General features: G+C 28.7%; 1 protein-coding gene across 1 annotated transcript in view; it reads left to right on the forward strand.

Moving 5' to 3' along the window:
* Positions 1-3,113: 3,113 nt before the first annotated feature.
* The window catches only part of LOC113510313 (trissin receptor), a 130,060-nt gene continuing 114,525 nt past the window's right edge, over positions 3,114-18,648 (forward strand). Inside the window, exon 1 of the mRNA XM_052899592.1 lies at positions 3,114-3,382. The gene's annotated coding sequence lies outside the window, so the exon portion shown is untranslated. The remainder of the gene's footprint in view (positions 3,383-18,648) is intronic.

Genomic DNA, 18,648 nt, shown 5'->3' on the forward strand with positions numbered 1-18,648 from the left:
CTTTAACACTTCACTAGGTGAGGGTGCTAACAAACAAAAATGGTATTTACTTTTTATTGCAAGGTTAAACTTAATTTAATTTCGTCTCACAAACACTTTTATTTTTAATGGAAAAAATATTTTCTTATTGAGAAAAAAGTACTTAATGTTAAACAAATTTAGTATTTAAATCGACTATAAATACCTACTAATTAATCATGAATATTCTACATATGCGATTAGTGTAGAGAGGAAAAGAACACAAAAAAAAAAACAAATTAATTCCTTGAAATTTTATAATATACCTTTTGTTTGTAATAGAACGTAAAAGTAGGTATAATGAGTTTTCATTTTCTCAGATTCAATAATATTTCTATGTATTAGTTATGCTCGAAAATACCGTTTTATTATATATTCTATGGTCTTGATTCACACAATAAAATTAGCTAGTATCTGTCATTCAATAAAATAAAAAAAAAACATACCAATAACAGCGTTATTCAGTACAATTTCAGTGTGTTACAGTATAGTAGATATCCTTATGCATGTAACTAGAGCATTTACCAGATGTACTAAGAACAGTAAATATTAATACATTTCAAGATGTTCAATTTCCCTTTATCCGCGACAACAGAAACTCCATTCTGTGAAACTATAAGCCAAATGAATTATATAAATAGTTAACTTTAAAAGTCATTAAAGCTCTTCAAATATTTAATATTATTTTTGTTATATTGCAGTATAACTTTTAGGAATAATATAATAAAGAGACATTATTTACGTAAATTATTCAGTTTAAAGCTTTTCAAATATTTGTGTTATAATATTAAATGGTGTAATTTGTATGAGTAGCAACAGTATATTGAAGAGATATTTTTATTATTTGTTTTTATGTTTATTATGTTGGAGTTTTAATACTGGCTGTTGACACTGAGGTTTTTTAGAACAATGTATTATTTTTAAGTTAGACATAGAACACTATGTCAGATTTTTCTAAGACATGTCTCGTATTTTTTCACTAAATTTATTATTTTATATCACAAATACAAATAAATTTTATTACTGCATCTTACTATTTACAACACATTATTTCATAAGGTTTTTATCTGAAAGGATGTGCTTTTAAATCATTGATAGAAATTTTGTCAAATCATATCAGTAGTTTAGTATTGAAATAAAAAAAATTGATGCCACGATTGTTTTAGTTTTTTTTTTTTTGTGGAATTAAATTTACTTGTGTTTCTTATAATGGATATAACATAAAACCAAGTATAATAACAATCGAATGCTATTCGATTGTAATACTATTACGGGCCAAGAAAAAACGCAGCTTATCATACATCTAAAGACGTTTCTTTGACCCGTTTAGATTTTTCGATCAATCTCACTAGAAACCTGCAGGCAAACACTGCTTTTGAGAACTTTAATCAAGTTTGTATGTTTTTCATCTACATAATTTCAAACTCAGAGAGAAAATGTCGCATAAAAACCTAACTTTTTCTTTTGATATAGTAACTTTTTACGAATGCTCTTCTATTTGTGAAAACAGTTAGGAACATCGTAGTCTAAGTTTAGCTGTTTGTTTTATGGCATTGCTATACTTTTATCATCGAACTATGTTCGCTTTCGTATATTTTGTATTACATATTCTAAGAATAGATAATATTTTTAGAAATAGTTGCATATACTTAGTATTTATTTTCGAAAGTTTGAGAATCCTAAATCAGTATTGTATGAATGACTGAATAAATGAGTAAATGAATGATTTCTTTCCAATTTAATTTGCAAGACTCATTTTGTTGAGACGGCAAACACAAGAGAATTATGTTTGCCGTTGGTTTAGAGCAAAGAGAAAATTGATTTATTTATATTGATCTATTGATACATTGATTGACAATATTTAAATATATTTGTTGAATTTCCTAAAAATTCCTAAAGAATATATTTTATAATAATTATTGTCACAACTTCAGTCCAGGAAGATTAGGCTAAATATATTTTTGCTGAAAACCGGCTCTTTACATGAATCTGAAATTTCTATTCAATTCTGTTTGGACGTACTAATTTTTGTTTCTATATGGATACAGCACCTGATTTGTTAGCAAATTTCTTAACTTCTTATTATCCTGGTATTGATAGGGATACTAATGGATGGTATTTAATTATGACGGCACGAGATAGATATTCCACTCATGCTAATAACTTTTTGTTCCAAGTCTTTTTATTTTCCTTGCCTGTTTAGTTGGAATATAGTTAATTAAACTTAGCTCTTCTCAAATATACAATTATGTTGTTTGATACTTTGTGATTCATTTAACATGGATTCCCCAATGTAAATTCTTGTAGTCATAATATCTAAAAGTAATTTTTAGCTCTATCCCTTAATTACTGAATAACACAATAGTTTAATGGTAAGTTATTTCTGTGTGACCCAAGAATAAATATTATTTCATTTTAATTAGTGGCTGTACTTTTTTATTTATTTTATTTTCATTTATTTTTATACAATCATAACTAATGAATAATATATAATATAATATAGAGCTTCCTACAATAACATTTCAATCTTATAGAAAATACCCACCAATTCACAATCAGCATAATAAAGTAACTTTATCAAGAAATTTTTGATGGATGCTAATGAACAATTACTGGATAAATCAATATCCGTAATACTAAGTTTGTTATTGTACAATTTACAAAATTTTAATGTTTTTATAGATGTTTATAGCTATCTTTCTATGACATGAAATGAAATAAGATTCTTTTTTGGTGGTGTTAAAACAAACAAGTATAAAAAAGAATATTTACTTTATGTAACAGATTACAGAAAAATATATAAAAAAAATATCCAAATATATATCTATAATTGCCCGCAAAGTATCTATTTATCTTATTATATATTTTTATTATTTAAGAGCTAAACATTAAAAATAATGTGTAATATACCTAAAAGCATTTCAGGCACTAAATTCAATTGATTAGGAGAATGTTAGAAAGTAAAATATAGCAGTTGACATTACACTTATGGTGCTGGCCGACAAATGAATTGGCGACATGATATCGGGAACGTTTGGCGCACCCCTGAATCTAAGGGCGCCGCTTTTATTCTCGACCAGTGTTAGTGAAGGCAGTCCCGGTTTCGGTCGCCACTTTCTCGTCTCCGTACGATTTACAATATCGCACAAGTTGAGTGGCTTCAGTGACATTTTTCGGAATTATTTCAAATTGTCGTGTGTGTATATTGACTTTTATGTTGTATAAATCAACTTATAAGTTATTGTAAAATCTTATATACTTGACTGTGAATTTCTATATCGTTCAATTTAAAGTGATCAAAGTTTGTTAAAAATTATTGGTTTTACAGGAATTTTTACATGGAAAGGATTTAATTTTAATTAAGGTATTGTATTTTGATATAAGTATAACTTTATAGTTAGTTATTGTTTACTTTTAACCAATTTCAAGAAGGAGGCTGTTATCAATTGTGACTAATAGTATTTTTTTTTGTTATGATTTTTTAGGCTTATTTTTAGCTTGTTTTTAAAATATATAATTTTAATAGGTAGATTTTTAAAATATTGATTGCATAATGGATAATGTTTTATGGTTAAGTAATAAACCAATATTTATACAGAAATAGATTCAATAATAAAATAAATATGTGTTTGCTTTTGTGTTAAACTTTATAAAATAAAATAGATCAAGTGCAGTTTGGATTCACATACCAAAGGTCTGTATATAAAATCCAACTACTATTATAAACTACAAAGTTTATGTGGATGTATTGATGGATGTTTTTTACTCTTTCACGCTTAAATGGATAAAAATCGGATTGTATAACGTAAAAGTTTATTTGTAAAGGTTTGTTGATTATTTATGAGTTGAAGATAACTTTGATTGAGAAAGATTGATTTTTCTTATAATATTTATATGTACTTTTAGAAATTGTAATTATGTACATTTTTTGCTTCACACATTTTGGAGATAAGTTTTTTGTCATGAATCAATAATTTCAGGGAATAATAAGGAATTAAAAATTGACTTTAGATTGTAAAAATATTAAATTTCGAGCACTTCTTTTAAATACTTATTCTTTTTTAATCCTTAGAAATAAAATGAAAATTGTAGAATACGCTGGCGCGCCTATGATATTCTTTATGCGTTATTATTTCAGAGAATTAAGATTTTATGCTAGCGCATCCTTTAATTTATTTACAATATCCCACCTTACACATCGAAACATAGCCAAGCAAGCAGGGGTATTTGCGACAAAACTGGGATACATAGAAATATCCAAGTAGACGATATTTGTAGTCTCTCCTCTCCCTCGGGTAACGTGAGTAATTGTGTAATTACTTCTTTGAATGTGGTTTAAGATAAGGAAATAGGCTATAAATATTTCAGTTAACACCTTAAAATGCGTTAATGTTAGTGAACCTTATAATCGAATCTTGCCAGATCGATATCTGGGAGTCAAATATTTTATGTATCTAATTATTAAAACATGTAATTTATTGTTAACCAAAACTAATTCATAAAATTATAATCTACAATGTATGGTAAGGTGGTAGGTGAGGAGTGATGAATTTTTCTTCCTCTTTCATGCAAAGTCTTTTAAACAGATTTGAATGAACTTTAGGTACACCTGTAGGTTATATCCTAACTTAAAACATATTATATAAATTGATGCACACAATCAAAGACGGGGGACATAGCTAGTGTTTAATGAATTAACCCTAATTTTAAAATTAAACTAATAACAGGTCGATTCTGAAGTGCTATTTGTTTAACTCTATCCTAATCTATTTTAATTTGACAGTTACACGAAATTACAGTTTTATGATTACCATGATATCTTAACACACTGTCAATAAAGAGTATTTATCTATTGCCACGGCAATTTTCAGAAATCTGGCCTAAAATGATAATTTGATTAATTCACATTATATTATTAAAAACTCTAACTCTAGTGCATAGTTTCATCAAAAACATAAAAAAACAAACAAACATTAAAATATTATTTTATTTCTTGAATTTGAATTAGTTTTTATAATTATTTTTTTTGGTTATTTTTTAATAAATTTTTGGTTCGTGGCAGCCAGATTTTTTGTTATTTACCCCAGAAGCCATCTATCGATATTAGTACTGATATATTCCGAGTTTAATAGTAGCTGCACAAGAGTAGCAAGTAAACCCAGGACGAGATAACCCGTAGTTAGCGTCCTAGAAAAGAACGCAATCTACGAGTTATCTCGTAGTTGGCAGTTAACGTGTTAACCATAATAAACTGAATTTATAATAATTTTCATTCAAATATATTATAAATTTAGTTCACATTGGTCCTTAGAATAAAGGTTTCGTTGTCATTTCAAATAAAATTTCTAATTTTAGAAATAGTTTTAGTGAAAGCCTTGAAATCTATATCTCTATCATACGATGTCATTTACAGTCTCTGTAAGCATGTTAAGAGGCATGTTACATGATATTTTCGCTAATTTTAAACCGATTTTGATAATTCTTTTTGCAATCAATTAGTCGTTAGTGAGATTATTCGATTAGTTATTAGATAATTTTATCACGGTTAAATTGCTATTTTTTACGACCTAACTTAATTAATCTTTTAATCGATACTAGCTTCTTGCTTGCTATTTTGTACCCGTGATTTTCAGACAGGAAAACCTATTAATAGACCAATTCTAGATCGCATACCAGGACAAAACGTACAACAATTTTTATGTTAGATCTTTAGGAAGACAACAGTGATAACTGGATTATATTATAGTAATACTAGTGGAGTAGTTTTTGTGTTTTAAACAGACAAACAGTTAAAAATTTCTAAAAATTGTTTTGGCTTTTATTGTTCCCACTAAAATCTCTTGCATAATTTTTTAAACGCACCCATGTACAGATGTATATTAGTAAGACTAGCTTACTGATATAATAAAATTGTAACTGAACCACTAAAGATTACTAAATCATAACTAGATATTTATAATTCATTAGACAAATGGCAAAAAGTTACCCTTATAATTTTGTCACGTTTATCTATCTATCTGAAGGTTTGGCTTCTGTTCTGTACATCACAGCGACTTTATTTTTGTAGATTAACGTTCTCTGTCCAATACATTGTATCATGTCATGACTGCAATAGAAAACTATCAAGCACGAAAGGTGCTATTTAAAATACGACTACGCCTACTACAGGGCTACTCACTACATGGTACGTCGTAGACACTGAGTTTATTATTTATATTGAGCAATTTCACATACGTGTTTGTGTTGTGTTTCGACGTTACTGAATTTTTTAGGCCGGGGGTCATCTGCAGGTATAGATTCGGCAACGGCACAAAACATGCTCAGATGGTTTAGTCATCGTATATTACAGTGTTTATCAGTTACAGAACAGTTTAGTAGATGTTGTCTGATAATATATAAATATACATAGGTACTTTTTATTGTTCCTTACAAATGAGATAGATGCATTTATTGCATTACCAGCTCTATCGGGTAGCTTTTTCCGTATGAATCAGTACGTAAAATATCCTATGTTCTAAGTTAAGATATAGTCTAAACATGTACTGAATTAATTTCTAATATGTTTAGTAGTTTTGGCGTGAAAAAGTAACAAACACCAATATAGAAATCGTCATAAATTTTTACATTTATAATGGTAGTAGGATTACCATACTAAATTGGTAAAATATATGTTTTATATATTAATGTAAATAAATACTTCTGTAAATATTTACCCATACTTATTTTCAATATTTTTGATCGCTTTATTTATGTTAAAAGATAAAAAGAGAAAATGGTTAAATAAGAAAATGCTATAAAGCATGAAATCTGTTTTTTTGTTGTAACATATATTTTGTAAATATGGTTAATACAGTATAAATAAATAATTTTTAGACGTCGTATACGAGAAACCTATGGTTAGGATTGATTGAAACGTGAGTACGTTGCGGTGGGCAGAGTACTATTGTTATTATTATGAAACCAAACCTAAATCGAGATGTAGAATAACGATCGCCATTTCATTCTATCCCCAAGAGGTTAAAAGAAACGACAGTAGATTTTTTTAACCTTCCTTCGTTTGGAGTCATTCGCATAAAAAGCTCGAAAACCATCTGTTAGAATCAAATCAAAATGGGCTTATGCCATATAAGTAAAATTTCACCCGGATTTTGCAATGTAAATAATATTGAAACCCAACGATGCAAATAATAAAGGAACGGTTTATCTTAAATTGTATTTGACTTTGTTTATAAGGGTTTACATAAATTTGCGGAGGTCTGTCTGTAGATAAAACAAATTATGTAAATATAATATATGTATATTTAATGAAAAAATATAACAATTAAATTTTTTATTCACCTTATGATTAATTTCGATTTTAGCTGATCTTTAATAACAGGTTGACATTGTCTCGTTGAAATGAATAAATAATTTACTATCAAAATATTATATATATATATATATATATATATATATATATATATATATATATATATATATATATATATATATATGTACTTAGAAAACTTTTAACAATAAACTTGTTGTTATTCATTAAGTTTTATTATTATTATTATTCTACTAGCTGTTCCCCGCGACTTCGTCCGCGTTTCCGTCGTTTTTCGTAATATAAGTAACCTAAGTTCTTCCTCACGGTTCAGTGGTTTTGGTGTAACGTCGAGTAGTTTTTGTTTCTATAACAAACATACAGACAGACAGACAAAAATTTTACTGATTGCATTTTTGGCATTAGTATCGATCACTAATCACCACCTAATAGTTATTTTGGAAATATATTTCATGTACAGAATTGACCTCTCTACAGATTTATTATAAGTATAGATGTATATTGAGCAGACTATTATAAATTAACATGGATATACTCAAGCTATTAAACAATGGTTGTATATCAATTTCATCTCAAGTTTCTTACGGTATATATATAGAGGACTAAGTACTGAAGGCATATTTTCAATCATACCTATTCCCATACTTATATTCTACATAGTACACCTTTTTCTTATTTTTACACTTATGTGTTTCATATATAAAATATATTTGTATATTTTTCATTTACACTTATTTAGTTACTACGTCTTATTTCGTCAATTGGGCAGCTTTCGCATTTTGTCTGTATTTATTCTAGTTTCATTAACTTTCTATATTACTCTCTATAAGCGGATGAGGATAACTATGGAGTTATTAGAACCAGCTGCGCTTTTTGGCTGCCGAATATTCTTTGTTCGACATTAACTCTTATGGTAGTTATAAATCAGCGGTGTATTTCCTATTATTACTGGATTTTCATCCAAAGTATATAACTTCGTCCTTCATAAACCTTTCTTTAAAATTCTGTGGTTTATAATTGTTGATCAAATTATAGTGAAATAAATTTATCAAAAACAAACAATCAATTGAAATGTTTATTTTATTTAAATTAAACAATCAATTGATTAATTTAAATAAAATAAACATTATTACCTAATTAATATTTGTTAAGTTCGAATGTTTATAGTGAATTTCCCTATAATGTAAACAACGGTTATGTAATAAATGATCCTGTCTACCTGATCCCGTGTTACAATAATTAATTGTGTCCGTTACTGTCGATTTCCTATACCCTTAATTGAGAATATACGTCGACGCAATGAATAGTAGGAAGATAGTGACATCCCTTTGCCATTAATATTTGGTTACATTATTATTGTTTGTTTGTTTTAAATCATGTTAAAAAACTTTAAAAACCTATAATATATATATATATATATATATATATATATATATATATATATATATATATATATATATATATATATATATATATATATATATATATATATATATATATATATGTAATATTCTATTATGATTATACTTGTATTAATGCTATTATGATTATACCTTATGCGACTTCGTCTACGTGACCGGCATAATTATATTGATTCCTATATATCTAATATGTGCACATCACATTTTATGATGATTGATTGAGCCATTAAGGCGCGAGGAGCTAACAATCAAATGAAATCACATTTATAACATTAATAAGGGCAAGGTCTACTTAGGATTTTATGCTACGACATAAAGCGACATAAAATAAATAACCTATTATTTATTACGTATTATGTAACACACATGAAGACAAACTTCTGATAACATAACTCATAATGAATAGCCAAACCAGCACTAATAAAGTTCATATTTTAAATTGGCCCAATCAAGAATCGAATTAAAGACCCTATTTATTCAAAGAGACGTATCCACCACTGCGCTAAGGATTTCGTCTTATTCCTTTTTTATTATCTGAATTTAACATTTCCACTCTTCTGTTGTATTTACAGTCATCTCAATCTAAATCCCAATTATAATGGTGCAGTCATATTTTAATCTGATTCAAAAGGACAATATCTATTAAGAAAAATTATAAATAACTGATTAATTAATTGATCCTACTATTAATCCAATAGTCACATAGACAAAATAACAATGAGATAAATTCTTTCTACAAATGCTCTGATAAAAAAGATTTTTTAAATGGTGTATTTATAAAATTAAACTAACTTTTACCTATGACTTTGTCTGCGTGACTGAGATATGTTTACTGAACAGGATAAAATAGCCTATTTTCTTTTCCATTTATATATATTCAAATTTTATAGTGATTGGTTAAGTTGATAAGGTAATAAAAAATAAACTCACTTTCATTTTTATAATATTAATAAGTAATCGAGTAAGGATAATACTTATAAATGTAGAAAAAATACATGTAATGTACATAAGTAAGTCATCTGCAAGATGAATTATTCTTTGTTATCATCCAAACAGCTTTAGATGAATATAAATCTTTGAGATGTCGTTGAATTTATCTATGACCTTTTTTTTTATGTTTTACGTACACTGCTTCACTTTCCAATAGTTACAGGTTCGCTTCACAATACAAAACCTACCAAAATATGTAGGTAGCTACGTACGTATCTGCCTACATATATGAATATACAGAAACTCTGCTTAGTTTGGCACTAGACGTGGTAGTTGTATTGATTTTTTTTTGTTTTTTGGTCTTCGGATGGTTTAGATTCACGATAGGACCCTTGTATGTGGCGCTGTAATAGTATTCTAGAAATATCACCAACGTTATATCAGCCGTCAAATATTCATTGTTGAATATAGACCTCCAACTATTGGAGGGTTTTCCAGTAGTTGCCACGCTCGGCAGGCGGATTGGTAACCGCAGTTAGGCTTAGGTAATATTTGAATAGGGATGCTGCTGTCGAAACAAATAAACTCTTCCGCTTTATATACGAGTATTAGTATATATTTTTATTGTTGCAGACGACTCATTACCATTCCTTATGGAAGTTTTTGGGGGAGGTCTATATTCAGTAGTGGACAGATAATTATCTGTTATAATGGCTGAGATAATCGTTATTGTTATTTTTGTCTATATGAAAAAGCTCTTGTAGATAAGTATTAATTTATTTTTAGTTGAATGTTCTGTATTATTTCCTAATGTTGAACTTATAGATTTAAAAAAAAAGGTTTAAGAATCTAATTTTGATAAATCGAATATAAAACACTTAAGTAATAATAATTCGAGCTAAGCTACATTGAAATATCGTTAGTATATTTAGAAACTGGCAGTTAATCTATATGAGAAGTAATACACTGAACAATGTTAATAATTTTCAAAATGCGTATAAGTCTAACGTAATTGAATGTTTTCTATAAATAAAGATGCCGTGCACAGTCAAATAAAGCCAGGCACGTTTGTCTTTAAGTAATCGTTTTTTGGTGATTAATGTTCTTATTTTCTGTAAATACTTACTAAGTTCCACTTTAAAACTTTTAAATTATTAGGTCGGTTTGTTGGAAACTCTAATAGCGAAAGTACTCTTTGCAATTTCAGTGTTAATAGATTTCCAAATTTCAATGCAAAAGTGGATCTCAGTTACGTAATTAATTTAATTAAGTTGTTTCATAACTGAGGAGGTTTTTGTGTGACTTGTATTTGTTTTTATATGTAGGTTTAGAAGTTTCTTTTACAGAACAATATTTGTACATAACATACAGTGACCGTTTACTACCAGACGGGCTGTATACCTATTTGCCACCTTTGTGATATAAAAAATGTATTTGTTTTCCACTGTTCAGTATTTGTACGAATTAAAGCATAAAAAATAAACAAGTAAATATGTTAAATTAACTTTATATTCAGAAACATAACCGTTTTTAATTTTAATTATTTATTTAATAAACTATTAAATCAACTGTGCCTAGGTATTAAAGTTATGCACGTGACTCACAGGATTTAAAAGTATTGATAATCCGCAGTTAATCCTACATTGTTAAAGTTAGGAAATACATAGTAGGATTACACCCAGTTAACAGTTTGTAAGCGCTTTATGTATCGAAATACTTACCTTTTTATGTAATAAAAAACTTTTAATGCGTTTATTATAATTTAAGAATATAGCTACGACTAACGACTTTATTTATGACTAGCGATCAGGTCTGGCTTCGCACGGGTAGCTAGAATTTTCGAAACCTATTTATAGCCCATTTTACTTTCTGATAATGTAGCTTTGTATAGACGCAAGAATCTTAAAAACCGGTTAAGTAGTTTGGAGTTTATCAATTTACAAACAAACACTTAAATATCTTTTCTTTATAATATTAGTGTAGTTTTTTCCCAAAAAGGGTTGATGTCGGGCAGGCAGCCGGTCGTAAAACTAAAAGCCAAATCTTTTTGTAATATGGATAAAAACATATTACGCTAACCCCAAATAATAATTGGGATAAGGGTAAGAAGATGATGATGATTAGTGTAGTTTTAACATGGAAGTAAGCCCTATTAATTCCAAAAATAATTATCGAAATATATTTATATTTCTTTTCCTAAGTCAAAAATTATAATGTTAAGGTTCTTATCATATATAAATAATTATTATCTAAAAGAGAAAAATTAAGAATTTTCTTTTGAAAATGGGGTACTATCCCAATTTTATTTTTCAAAAAGTTTGTATTCTGTGATGCGGTAGTCAAAAGCATTTATGTCGTGTTAGTAAACGTATTACTCTCGACATACTCAGATTTCGCAATGTATATTAGAATCCAACGTGACAGGAGACAAACCATTGTTAGTCAGTCAATCATTGTTAGTCTAATTACATATTGTATTAATTATATAATATTGTTCCAGTCCCTTTCTAGGTAGCACACGAAATTGAAAAAGTAAACTAGCCTTTTGTTGGTTTTTTTTTTTTATTTTTAATATATTTCATACCCAGTAGAGCTTAGAATTAAAAGACGAAATAAAGGTTTCCATTTGATCACGTAACTTGAAAAGCTAAAGCTTTACTCTCAGTTGATGTAGTTGAGCAATTGTTTATCCTGAATTTCTCTGCTGTCGTGCTCCGAATAAAGTACGGAAATATTTTATTAACAAAGATACAGAAATGTATAAGTGTCATTTATATCCATCTCTACATCTTAATACTACTTTTTATTGAATTAATTTTATATTTGTCTTTTATATTTAATTTGTATTAAATCTTTTTAATTATACTTAAAATGTATTATTATTCCATGATTAAATTGTAACTATTAATAGGAGTACTTAAATTTATTATTTTTTATTTTATTTTGGTACAAACAGTCTTTTCAAAAAAATATATAGTTAAAAAAAAAAAACGAGTACCGAAATATAAACAATAGTAGAAATTTATGTAGTTAATTGATAAAATTGAACCATACGCGTATAAAGTAAGTATATAGAGAGATGAAATGATATAGTGGTGAAATGATTATATAGAAAAAAAAAACAAATATATACAAAGTTGTAGATAATTGACGTATATGTCTTAACAACACAAATATTCTTTAAACATTATAAGTAGATATAATATCAAAGTGAGAACAAGAACACCAACCTATCATTAAAAAAAAGAAATTTATTTACACTAATTGAAATTGGTTGATAAGGAAAATTAGGATAAATGCAGGAATATTTAATTTACATGTCTTATTTACACTAATTGAAATTGATTTATAAGGAAAATTAGTTTAGTATAAATCCAGGAATATGTAACTTACATGTACCCACATTCCTAGGCTCATTTGTTTTATATGTAGTTTTAAAATAAATCACTCAAATTTCGAGTTTATTTATTACGATAAACGTGATATAATTATTATATATCAGGTATTTTAAGATAAATCACTCAAAGCTCGAGATAATTTATTCTGACAACCGAGATATAACAGACAACTTATTATATCAGACAACTATTTCCAATACCGCTTCAATTTACAAAAAATAAAGTTTAATTCTATATTTATTATTACAGATCACATATATTGCAGTTAATGATAGAACTGCGCAATTAAACTACTCGTATTTTAGTATTGATATGTTTGTTGTTATTGAAACGAAATGAAATGAAATGAGATTTATTCGTAAAAAACATAACTGTAGTTTCTTAACTAATATTAATATTTTAGTTTTATAAGGGTACAGTAGTTGTGGTTTTATAATTGGGCTTCTAAATAGGTTAATATAATAACCTGTGTAAAGGGGGTATTAATACTTTGTCTTAAAAGTTATAAATAAATAGAAGAAAAAAAGACTCAGAACATTATACATACAGACAATAAACACAGACAGAAGATAAAACAAAGAGATAGATATTCTATAAGCTTAATAGATTTTTTTATAATTTTAGTTTTAAATGACGACAATGACAATGGTGATAATGTTTTTTTTTTTATTTTTCAACGAGTTCGAGAAAATATCAACATCAGAAAATTTCTTATTATATGGAACAGTACAGCGTGAGAAAAAGTTGTTACTAGTATAATTTCTGCGAGGGTAAAGTGGTACGAACATATTAATTTATAATAATAATAATTATATTACTAGTAGGGAATCGAACCTTAGTTACGAAATTAATTTTTGACAGAATTGTCGGGAAGTCTATCATGTTATTTAAAATTTTATATAAAAATATAAGATCAAATTGTGTACGTCGATTTTCAAGAGAAAGCAGTTTGAGGGATTCTTCGTATGAATTAGAATTTGTATTGTTACGATAATTATAATTTTAATAAACTTCTATTGATTTTTTTCTATTTTGTTTATTTGATCTTTGTAAAATGGATCCAAATACTTCCAATTAATTTTAATTACTTCCAATTGCAATTAAATTAATCATGTTTATTACTAAAGAAGAGTAAATTTTCAGAGTTCAGTGCGGGTCATATAATTATTGGAGACATTTCAGTAATAAAACAGATAAAAATATAATTTTAAGTATTACTTTTTACTTCGTGACCAGAATATTTCTGCTGACGGAGATAAAATGTAATCTATATACATTTTTATTTCATATAGTATGTTTTTACCTCATAGTATTCAGTTAAGGTATTAAAGATAACACAATAACCCGCTTGCAGAAATCTCAGCAATAAAAATAAAATCAAAAAAATGGAAAACATAATGTCAAAATAAACTTAGCGGAACTAGCGCCGTTTAGATGTACAATAAATCGGAGCAAACTAGATATTTGTAGTTTCGGTAGACTGGGTGAGCAACAAATCAATCAGGCTTTATTACGTTACCGTATGTTAGGTGCTATATTCGCGCTTCGTCTATATAGGATTTTTAGGATTCCGCATCAGAATTTCTATTCAGTATAATGCTGCCTATTATAGTCATCTGGTTTTTAAATTAATGAAATAGTAAATAATCTTAAAATACTGTAGTTTTATAAGGCTTCCATATTTTTTAAATAATAATCATAATACCCCATTAATGTCCTACTTGACACACATTAATACCACACATTGGGCATGATTTTCTCATAATTAATACTTGTGGCCCTTCAGAAGCTATTTAATTTTATCATCCATAATGGTTTTATGCTCGAGGCGTGGAGCAGAAGTGCGGTAAACCTGTTCTTCTAGAAGGGTGACAATACCCTATTGAAGTACTATAGACTGATACCCCTTCTGAATTTTGTCTACATACTATTTTTTCGAAAGTAAAAAGAAAGTCCTGACCAATCATCTTCCGTGCAAACTTAAAGACTTCCAGCCACCTGAACAAGCTGGCTTCCGAAAGGGCATCTGTACCATATATCATATACATACGTTACGACAGATTATACAGATTGGAGAGTATAATATGTCACTATATCTGGTGTTTGTAGACTATAATGAAAGCCTTCAGCGGAGACATGGATGATACTACAGTGCCTCCAGGTGTGCCAGATTCACTATAGGTATATTGAAGTGCTGAAGTGTAGGAAGTGTAGTGTGAAGGCTAGGAAGTCTATCTGAGTACTATATTGAAGTGCTGAAGTATATGTATAGTAAGGCTAGGAAGTCTATCCGAGTACAGAACCAGAGTACGAACTCATCCCAGTATTGAAAGTTTTAAGACAGGGTGACATCATATCCCAAAAATTATTTACAACTAAATTAAAAAATGTATAAACATTAATGGAGAATCCATCACTCACCTTCGATTTATCGTCGGAACACGATGGAATCCCTGGAGGACTTGAATACTATAGTCAATGACCTCAATAGTGCTTCTCAACAGATAGGTCTTAATGGACAAGATTAAAATCATGTCTAAAGTAATCATGGTGGGATCCTTGAAGGACTTGAGTACTATGCTCAAAGATCTCAATAGTACTTCTTAACAGGTAGGTCTAAAGCCGAACATGGGCAAAACTAATTTCAACCGTTAACTGTCCGCTACTGGACATAAGTTTTCTCCATAAGGGGAGTTTTGCCAGTAGTTGTCGCGCTTGATAAGCAGGTTAGCAACCACAGTTAGGCCTTTGAGGATGTTTCAAGAGGGACGCTGCTACCCATCCCTCGCCCTTCCTTAGTCGCCTCTTACGACACTCACGGGAAAGGAAGGGGTGGCCCATTCTATGCCGGGGTACACACAGCGATGATTAAAATCATGTTCAACATCCTTGTCACATCTATACCGGTTATGATTGAGAATACTGCGTTCGAAGTTGTCGACGAGTATGTATACCTGAGAGAACTTGTCGGACTAGATAAGTCCATCTCCGATCGAGAGCTTAACTAACAACTCAGTTGGGCAGCGTTCTGAAAACTACTTCACATTTTCTCATATAAAATACCTCAAAGTTTAACTGCGAAGGTCTTTAACCATTACTTGTTTCCAGTGACGACTTATGGTACCAAAACATGGTCTTACACTGTTGCCCATATGCCAAATTTTCAACTTAATCAGGGAGCTTTGGAGAGGGCTATGCTCGGAGTCTCTTTGCGTGAAAGAAATCAAAATGAAGATATATGCAAAAGAACCAAAGTGAACGACATAGCCTGAAGGTTAAGCAAGCTGAAGTATAATGGGCAGCAGTTACATAGCTCGTGGAACTGACAATCGATGGGAAAGAAAGGTTTTTAAGTGGCAATCCCATATGGGTAAATGTAGAGTAAGACGACTTCCCACTAGATAAAGTAACGGCCTTAAATGCATTGTAGAATGCCAGTAGATGCAAGTGGCTCAGGATCGTCCTTTATGACAATCTTTGGGAGAGATGTGTATTTAGCAATGGACAGATAACGGCTGATTTGATGGTGATGATGAAACGTTAAGTACAACTCCGTCTATTAAAAACGTCAGTATATCTATTTTCAATTAAATATTTAATTGAAAATAGATATACATATTTAATTTCTGTAGAAATAGATATGTACTCATACATAACATATTAGTTGACGAATGACCGATGAGTTTCTATTATAGACTTATGCGGAAAATAATCAGCTTTCAAGGTATTTATTAGTAATTCCTAGTTAATATGTTTTCCAACTTTTCCATAATAATATTCTCTACCAAGGAGAAGATATCTATAGTTTTCTATAATATAATGAAACAATTAACAACAAGCAACGAGACTAATAAGCTATTTTATTGGGCAAATAGAATCATACTTGGTAAAATTATTTCCAGTTTTATTCATCTATTACTACTATTATTATGGATATTTATACCTTACTTTGCTTTTTGTAAAAATTCTCAGCATGTATTATAAAGATAATACTTTACTTCCACTTGTAACTGCTTAACTTCGAATTTATGTACCTAAGTATATATCTAGTAAGTATAACATTTTATGACAAGTCTTGAGTATATCCTTAAAAATAACACGTCTTTCTACCATATTGTAATCTAAGCACATGTTGCCTATATGTTAACAATGGCTGAGAATGTATTATTGGAATCCGTAAAAAAGGCGTATAAATACATATTTCGCTATATAAGTAAAATACCACTCGTTTTTAGATAATATTACAGATATTGTTTTTATTTAAAACTACATTCATTTTTGTTCAATGCCGTTTCTTTTTCTTTCTACTATAACTGTATTTAAATAATGGATGGTTAATTAAATCGTTCTTTCTGCTGTATAGTTTATATAGTCTTTCAATCAATCCAGTAAATTCCAAACTTCTATTGATTGTTTCATACAACTGCTTCTAAGTTCAGCTTGTCGGACTATATTCTTATTTGGACACGAAAGTAATTGTGGCATATAATATTAATAGGTTGAAAAATATTTTACTTTTTCAATCTGTATTTCTAATAAAATGTAATAGAACCTGGTATAATGCAGTTGAAAATTTTGTGATTAATGCTTTTATAGTGTAACAAGGAACACAATCATCTTGGATAGCAGAGAGATATGATTTTAAATCCCATCAAATTGAGTTATTGAATGTATTTTATAACATTTAGAATTTCCAAATTCTAATTTAAATATTTACAATTACCTAAATGTGGCATATTCTAATTAACACTGGAAATTTTCATGTACATAGATTAATTGAAAACTAACTGATGTCTGCGATTAACAAATGGTGTCATTCTCACTCTTTGCCTTAGGTCAAAATGACTTTACTTAAATAGGTTGTGTACTAAGCTGTATAAGTTACTATAGTTTTGTAACTATCCAAAAGGGAACTCTTTAATTTTCCATGATAAAAAATATTTAAAATGTTGACCGGGGATGGAAGGTTAATTTTCCTTGCAATTTTCATGCAAAATTTCATTTAAATTGGTCCAACAGTTTTGGAGATTAGCCCGTACAAACAGACAAATAGATAAACAGAGAAACAAAAAATTCGAAAAAAAAACCTAGACGAATAGACTAGAAATATTTCACTTCTAACATCTTCCAGTCTCGGTTTTTAACGTTCTTTTTTCTATGTACAGACATTCGACCTCTACAGTTTTATTACATGTATAGATTAATAAGACTGTTATGCATCTCAACAGACATATAAAATATTTATAGCGACTTGCATGAGAATTAATAATCTTGTATTCGCTTCAGTGTGTACTTTCATTTTTAAAAGTTCCAGAATATGATGTTGACCTATACACATAAAATTGATTAGTATCTTGTGGGATATTGAAATAAATTCAAATTATTTTGTATTTAAAATATTAGTTATTATAAAATATAAGTAGTATACATATATTGATTAATAGTACATTACTGCAGCGGCTAGCAACTGAGGCATTGATGGACGAACATGCAAATGTGGGCCGAGGCGCAATCGAGGCTCACATACGTGAGTCCATCAATGCCTAGTTGTGGC

This window comes from Galleria mellonella, unplaced genomic scaffold (assembly GCF_026898425.1).
Source record: "Galleria mellonella isolate WM207_F2 unplaced genomic scaffold, CSIRO_AGI_GalMel_v1 utg588, whole genome shotgun sequence".
NCBI classification, from domain to species: Eukaryota; Metazoa; Arthropoda; class Insecta; order Lepidoptera; family Pyralidae; genus Galleria; species Galleria mellonella.